The sequence below is a fragment of the Vulpes lagopus genome, chromosome 5, assembly GCF_018345385.1.
Source record: "Vulpes lagopus strain Blue_001 chromosome 5, ASM1834538v1, whole genome shotgun sequence".
In the NCBI taxonomy this organism is placed as follows: domain Eukaryota; kingdom Metazoa; phylum Chordata; class Mammalia; order Carnivora; family Canidae; genus Vulpes; species Vulpes lagopus.
Genome location: NC_054828.1, coordinates 118,155,760 through 118,163,933, shown reverse-complemented (window position 1 = coordinate 118,163,933; position 8,174 = coordinate 118,155,760). Strand labels below are relative to the sequence as shown.

Genomic DNA, 8,174 nt, shown 5'->3' with positions numbered 1-8,174 from the left:
ACAGGCCCAGCCCTGGGAACAAGGGGTGGCTTCTGGCCCTGGGACTGATGAGTTCATCAGGTCCCTCTGACCTCATGCAGACCAGAACGTTCCCTATGCTGCAGAACCCTCAGAACCTGAACCCTGTCCCCACTCCTGCCTGGCACAGCAGCCTAGAGCTGTCTGGCGGGAGCAGGGCTCTATCTGCAGGGCATGGCAGGTAGGAAGCAGAATGGGGAGTTGCCTTGACCATGAAGTTAAGCGTGGGTGTGAACCTCTCTGAACCTGGCACTTGAGAACTCACATCTGGCACAACTGCCTTCTTCAGGTTAATGTTCCAGTGCCTCAGACTTCTACTCTACTGAAGCCCAGATGTTTCTTTATTTTTATTTTTATTTATTTATGATAGTCACACACACATACACACACACACACACACACAGAGAGAGAGAGAGAGAGAGAGAGAGAGAGAGAGAGAGACATAGGCAGAGGGAGAAGCAGGCTCCATGCACTGGGAGCCCGACGTGGGATTCGATCCCGGGTCTCCAGGATCGTGCCCTGGGCCAAAGGCAGGCGCTAAACCGCTGCGCCACCCAGGGATCCCAGCCCAATGTTTCTATGTGACTCCACAGTTCAGCTCAGCACTGAGTTGTGGCAGGAGCTGATCCTACTCCGTCCCTAGCACAGATGCCAGCTGCCAGGCAGGGGCCCTGGTAGGCTCAAATGCCACTGCAGTTGGAGAGGGACATCCCTGGGGCCAGGAGGACTGGCTCTGATCACTGAATGCCCACAGGTTTCTTTCCTCTAAGCCGAGAGCCCACTGTGGAACGGGATGCACTCACACACTCCTACACAGTCACCTTGGACTTTGTATGTATGGATTTATCCATATGGTTTTTTGACACTCAGCAAAAACCAGTGGGTCCCAGCAGTTCTCAATTGACTGCTGAATTCCTGGTGCCTGGCACACAGTAGGCACTTAGTCAACATCTGAATGAATGAATGAATGAGGCTAATGCATCGAGGTCATCCAGGTCTCAGCAGTTCTCAGGCTGCCCTTGCTGGATTCCCCACTCTCCTCCCGGTGGACAGGTGGGGGTGCTGAGGCAGAGGCCAGGCAGCCCGCCGGCTCTGGCAATTTTGCCTGAGTGGCTTGGACCTCAGGCTCTGGGCTTTGTGCATGGCCTTTGGCTCTGGGCTCGAGCCTAATCCTCATTCCCTGTATCCTCCTCACTTCCAGCTTGGCTGTGGGCCTCCCTTCTTCCCAGCTCTGCAGGGTCTGTGAGACACCGGGGGAGGGCGAGTGGCATCCTCCATTTCCTCTTCACCGAAGCTGGTGGAAGGGTGTGTCTCCGGCCTCTGGGGCTCCCTGCGGGCAACAGTGGGATTGGATCATGGCAGAGGGCCTGTGGGGCCTGCCTCCCACCGGACACTGGAAGCAGCTCCTTGGCCTCCCTCCTCCCACCCTCTCCCAAGTCCCAGCTGTGTCTGACTCATTGGCCCCTCATCCCACCCCTTTACCACCTGACACAGCTGACAGATGGATCCCCCACCCCCCAACCCTGGGGCATGGGCAACTGGACTAACCGGTATTTCTAGACTCAGAGTCAATGCAGGGGTGGATACTACCCTGGCACTGAGCTAGGATTTCACCTCTACCCACTTTGGTGATCCTTGTCGGACTCTGAAGTGCCGTGTATTGACTCCACGTCGCACTCGAGGAAACTGGGGTGCAGAGGGTTGAAGCTACTGGCCCAGGATGAAGAGCTGAGCTGGTGCTTCTCCACACGCCACCCAAGAGCCCCACGCCGGCCCTCACCACCCCCTCCTCTGTGTTACATGATCCTCACCCTGCGGAGGCTGCAGGAGGAGTGTTGGCAAGTGTGGCATCTCCGGGGAGTGGTGAGCCCTCGGGAGCAAAGCCAGGCTCCGGGCTGGGCCAGGGCGGGGGGGGGGGGGGGGGGGGTGGGGTGGGGGTGGCAGGATGGTCTCCCCGGGGGGCCTGGAGCCAGCCAGCCAGGCGCTGGTAGTTTACAGCTGTTCTCACGATGCAGGGGGCAGAATCCAAGGCTTTCCCAGCCACTGAAGAGGGGCATCTCCATCTGTGCCCGTGTCCCTGTGATGCCACCAGCTCTGTCTGCGACGGGAGGTGCCAAGGGGGGAGAAACCTTCTGTCATCGTCCTGGGGCAAGGAACAGCCCTCCTGCCACACTCACTGCCTGGAAACCCTTCTTCTGCTTCACAGAAACAGGACCCAGTCTTGCTTGAAGCTGTCCACCCCCCCAGGCCACAAAAAGCCTCAAATGTCACAGGGCCACCAACTGCCACAAAGCCTCCGCTGCTCAGAGCGTGGGAGCCCCGAGAATCAGAAGCCGCTCAGGGGTTCACTGTCAGAGTGTTTGTCCTCCGACTCCCGCACCGGCCCCGTATGTGGTCCTGCTGCCCTCTGGCCCTTTGGAGCCCATGTGAGCTGAGATTTTTCTTTCTTTCTTTTCTTTCTTTCTTTCTTTCTTTCTTTCTTTCTTTCTTTCTTTCTTTCTTCTTTCTTTCTAAGATTTTATTTATTTATTCATGATAGACACAGAGAGAGAGAGGCAGAGACACAGGTCGAGGGAGAAGCAGGCTCCACGCAGGGAGCCTGACACGGGACTCGATCCCAGGACTCCAGGATCACGCCCTGGGCCGAAGGTGGTGCTAAACCACTGAGCCTTCTCCTCTTCTCTGTGTCCATCCTTTGAGGATCTCTTGCAAGGACACTTGTCACTGGATGACCTCAGCTCGCAATCCTTAATTTAATTACATCTATAAAGTCTACCTTCTCCAGATAAGATCCCATTCACAGGTGCTGGGGGTTGGCACGTAGGCATATCTTTTGAGGGGAGCACAATTCAACTCACGACAGATCATTATGTCACACATTATAGGTCTACACCGGCCGGGGAGGCCCCGTGGGATCTGGTCCCCATCCAAACTCTGCACCTCCCACCTCAGCCCACCGCTGCCCACTCCCGCCCCCCACTCCCACCCCGGCACCCCTGCTGCTTCTCCAGCACACCAAGTTAGCTCTGGCCTGGGCTTCTCGGGTGCTGGTCCCGCTGCTGGGAGAGCGCACCGTGGTCTTTCACACACCTCTCATCATGAGAGACAGCGTTCTTTAGGGTGTCAATCTTCTGATGGGGAGGCCTCCTCGGTCACCCCGTCTAAACTTCTGACACTCTTCCAAGCACTCCCTCTCTGTCTCCTGCTGTGTCTGTCCCCCCAGCGCTCATCACATTGGACCTACATGCAGTTTCCTCCTTTATCTGTGTGCTGTCTGCCCTCTCCTAGGAGGCAGGGCTGTTTCTGTCAGTTGTGCTCACAGCTGTGTCCCAGCAACTAGAAGGCTGGGGCAAGGCGGCCTTGGTTGAATGCATGAATGCATGAATAAATGAATGAATGAATGAATGAATGAATGAATGAATGGATAAGCCTCTGCTTAGGCTGAGTTCTGAGTTCCCAGAAGCCTTCATGGTTGTGCTAGCCCCACTTCCCTGAACTTTTGGCACAACTTGGACTCTGAAGGGCCCACAAGTCAACCTGTGAGCATCCTCTTTATCAAGGGTAAGTCTAGAAGGGGGTCACTACTGGTTCTGCAGACACTCCCTGAGCCCACAGACAAATCAACCCCAGGCCCTGGGTCTCTCCTGGCCCCTCTTGCCCCCACCTTGCCCACGCTTGCCCTGGTCACAGTCATCCCATTCAGACATGTGTACCCAGGGACCAGTGTGGGAAGGATGGGCGGGCCCTGCTGCCCCTGCCCCCCTTCAGAGCTGCCGTGGGAGAGGGGCACAGGGTGGGAGCAGGTCTTTCTGATGCACTAAAGCCTGGATGAAGGCCTCCAGGGCATAGAGGAACACACATGGGCAGCACCTAAGGCCCTGCAACACTGTGGGGAGGCTCCCCCAAACACCACTCCTACATTTGGTTGAAAATTCTCCCCCCAGCAGAGTCTCCACTTTAGAAGTGGTAGATTATGGCCAGAACCCTGGGCCCAGAGTTAGGCAGGACCCTGTCTTTCCCCTCCCAGCTGTGGGACACACACACATTCCCTTCTATTGCTGGTCTGCTTCCTCATCCCTAAGTCAGGGCGCTCGAGCGCAGGAGGGATGGCTAAAATAGGATTCTTCTTCTATGTTGGCCCAAAGAGCTCTGTTGTGGCTGCCTGGAGCATTGAGTTGAGAAGGATTCTGAGGTTCAGTCGAGGGTTACAAGAAAGGAAGCACAGTGGTCAGTTAGCAATGTCTGCCATGGGGTTGGCGGGGGCTGGGGGCTGGGGGCCGGGGGAGAGTGAGTGCCAAGGTGTGGGAAGGCTCAGTGAGATGTGTGTGACGGTGCTTTGGGCTACAGGTCTACACGGGTCTGCGGATGCCTGCGGGAGCACCAGAAGTCCTTGCTGAGTTCGGCTGGGGACTCTGAGGCAGCCGAGGTGAGCTGCTGGCCGGGAAATCCTCAGTGACCCAGTGGAGACACTGCTCCTTTTCTAGGCTGGAGTGGAGGTCACAGGACAGTGAGCCGAGGCCCCACACTACACTTTGGCTTCGGTGTAGCCCTGGTGCTTGCCGGTGGAGGCTGGCTTCTGGCCCGGGCTTGGATCAACGCGGCCGTGGCCCTGCCTGGGCCTGGCCAATGCCCTCCTCAGCTGTCAGAAGTGAGGGCTCCTCGGGACAGACACGGAGCCCCGCACACCCCCTCCCGGAATGCTGGGAAGACTTTCACAGCCAGAGTTGCCAGAGCAGCCTGAGCACCTTGGCCACCTTGGGAGCAGGTGCCCCAACATGCCTAGAGCCTCCGTTTCCCATCCGTGAGGTAGGAATCACACCAGCTGTTGACTTCTCAGGAGGGGCAGGTGTAGCTGTGCCTGGCAGAAAGGCAATGGCCAGGTGGGTGAGTGGCAGCCACATGGCCAGGGCCAGAGCTGTGGCCACCTAGAGGATGGGCCACCTTTTCCTAATGTGCACAAAGGCGCCCTGCGGGCCAGTGGTAGCTCTGGGGTTCCAGGTCAAGCTGAACCACTAGCTTCATCGTTACAGATCTTCACGCTCTGGATGAGGCAGGCAGGTTCAGAAAGAGGGAGTCATCCGACGTGGTGCCAGGAAGGCTTCCTGGAGGAGGGAGGGCTTGAGCTGCGCCTCGCAGGGTCCGAAGCAACGTTGACCACCACGGGCCAAGCCTGGACAACTGACTTCCCCCAGACGGACTGCGACCGCTCTGTGCCTTTCCCAGCAGAGCTGTTTACTTTCCTACTTCTGTATTTTGGTTCCTGCTGACTCTTCTGTGACATAAATGCAAATGAGACACTAAGCACAACAACTTCAAAGCCAAGGAAGCCTGCGGAGGGGGCTGTCCCCACGGGACCCTGCTAGGCAGGGAAGCTGGGCGACGGGATGGCCCCCTCCCTCAGTGCCCCCCCCCCCCCCAGCTCGGCTCAGCTGGGTGAGGAGGCCTTCAAAGGGCCCCAAGGCCTCTGAGCGACCAGCAGGAGAGGGCGGCTGCGGGCAGAGTTTTGCGCTAATCGACCGCTAATCGACGAGAACTTCTAGCATGGCTCACGGCTGGATTTTCCACATAATTTTTTTTTTCTTTTACCACTGGGAACTTAATTCAAAGGTTTTCCTGTGTGGAGCTCCAGAATATAAAATGGAAGCAGGAATGACCCGGAGCTTACTCCCTACCCACTTTTTGGACACCTTCCTGAAACACTTCTTGGGCCACCAGTAGTTTGAAAACTCCTGAGCCCCAGGATGCGACCCAAATGTTTAAAGCTCTTGCCAACTTTCCCTTCTGCCTGCCCAACACCTCTGCAGCCCCACGTGTGGCCACACCAGGTACTCCCGTTCCTGGCCTTCACAGGTTCTCACACTGTCTGCTTTGTCATCCCAAATGCTAATCTCTCTCCCTTTCTTCCTTCCTCCCTCCCATTTTTCTCCTGGAAAACTCCTACTCATCCTTCACGACCCCAGCTAGGATACCACTTTGTCAGAGAAGCTTTTACCTTGATCTCCCTCCACCAGCCACTCACAGATGTAGACAAAGTGGCCCTTTCTTCCCCTCCCTTTGCTTCGTCCCCAGCCCAGCATCAAAGTATTCCTTCTACTGTGTTTGAAGTACCTGATTCCCTGTTTGTCCCCACAAGTGTCTAATCTCCTTCAGAGCCTGCTGTCTTTTCACCTCTGCCTTCCCTAGGGCTGGGAACCCATCTGCCCCATATGGGTGACTGCTCAGTGGTGTCAGGAGGCAGCCACAGGGGCCTCAGCTTACTGGCCTGAAGGTGGGATTTGGGCCACTTGACGGTGTTTGGAGGTCCAGCTCAGGGCCACCCGTAAGGCCACACAAAGTGGTTGAGCCTGCATCATCGCTAATATCTGCATGCAGAGGGAGGCCCAGAGGATGGAGGAACCCTGGGCTCCCTCGATCTTTCTGGTGTGGCCTTGGAGATCCAGGTTTATAGGCCTTGAGCAGTGTAAGGCTCTTCATCTTAGCTCCGGCCACTGCCGCCCCCCACCCCAGGCCCCCCAGCCCAGCAGGAAAGAGGCATCTCTGTTCCAGGACTCTGGGGCAAAAGGTCACTTCCTGGGCCAGGGTAACCATGGCAGCAGTGTGATCGCCTCCCTTCCCCTCTCCCCCAGCAGCCTCAGACTAGCCAACTGTCTTCACGAGCTCTGATTTTGTCCAAATCTACAGTTTCAGGCTGTGGAAGGTCTTGCACCAGTTTCTGAGCCCCGGCCAGATTCCCAGGTGTCCCGGGCAGTGTAGGATCTGCCGCTTACTCATCCCGGGGGCTTCTGTAAGCTGCTGAGCCCTCTGCTTCAGTTTCCTCAGCTACAAGGGAAGGAAGCTGATTTTGGTGAGAGGTGATCAAAACCGGGCTGAAGAAGCCTTAAGATTCCACAGACCTAAGTGTACTTTTGCCAAGCCCACTACTTTGCACGTTTTTTTTCTTTCTTTTTTTTTTTTTTTTTTTAATGTCAGACATGTTAGAGCTCTGGGTAGGATTTTTTGCTTGAGAAAAGAATAAAGATTTTAGCTGATTAAAAAAAACCACCTGTGAATTACTAGATACGATTTCTATGCATTTAGACACCCAGTGTGTCCTGAAATTCTCAAAATTGGGACAGAGAGAGAAACTGAGGGGGAAAAGAGCTGTTTCCTGTTTCCCAGCCATGCACCTCTGCTGTCATTGTGACATTACGAGGTAGGGGTGCCTGCAAAGCCTCTGTCTTCCCTGTCTTTTGCTTTCAATGTCAGCATTTCGCTCACGTAAGACCGACTATATTTTTGTGCTCTTCAAATTCTTTTAGGGGTGCCCTGGCTCAGATGGTTGAGCATCTGCCTTGGGCTCAGGTCATGATCCCAAGGTCCTGGGCTCGAGCCCCACATCAGGCTCACTGCTGGGGGTGGTGTGGGGGTAGGGGAGTCTGCTTCACTCTCTCCCTCTGCTGCTTCCCCTGCTTGTGCTCTCTCACTCTCACTCTCTCTCATATAAATGGGTGGATAAAATCATTAGATAAATAAATAAAGTCTACTTTTAAATCTCCCTCTTCCTTCTCCATGGGTTCCTGGGGTGGTCAGCTGAGTGTCTCCCTGGAATAGGGGAGGGAGGGGACGGATGTGGGGGAGGTAGGCTGGGGGTTGGCTGGATGGGGTGAGTGGTGTGGAGACAGAGAGGGACACGGGGAACTGAAGCCTGAGTGAGCACTATCCCCTGGGACCTGGGGCCTATAGGAGAGGTTACTGAACTCTGCGGGCAAAGTTTCTATTATTCTGCCCAGGCTCCTGGCAGCCGATCCAGTAACAGGGGCTGCTGGGATTCCAAAACAGGAACTGGGGCAAGAAGATGGAGGAGCTGTCACGGCCCAGGGCTGAGCGAGGACACAGCAGCGCCGGCCTGTCCCACACTCCCTGCCACCCCCCGGGGCCCAGGGAAATGCCTCTGACGTGGGCAGTGCTGCCAGCCACAGCGAGCCACCTGGATTCATGCCCAGCTGGGGACAGGAGCCTGCATCACCCCAGTCGTCCTGGCCACCCAGGTCAAGCAACTGAGATGTGGGTATTTTAAAATCAGAATGGGATACATTCCAAACCCGGAGTCTGTCTCAGGAGAGAGTATTGGCACTGGACACGGAGGCCAAAGGATCTTTGAACCTACTCTGCAATGT

General features: G+C 56.0%; 1 long non-coding RNA gene across 1 annotated transcript; it reads left to right on the top strand.

Annotated features, from left to right (window-relative positions):
• The first annotated feature begins 1,607 nt into the window (after positions 1 to 1,607).
• Positions 1,608 to 7,397, top strand: LOC121490508. The gene is made up of 3 exons (XR_005987699.1): positions 1,608 to 1,881; positions 2,034 to 2,444; positions 4,366 to 7,397. It is a non-coding gene; the product is annotated as an uncharacterized LOC121490508 (long non-coding RNA).
• The last annotated feature ends 777 nt before the right edge of the window (positions 7,398 to 8,174 follow it).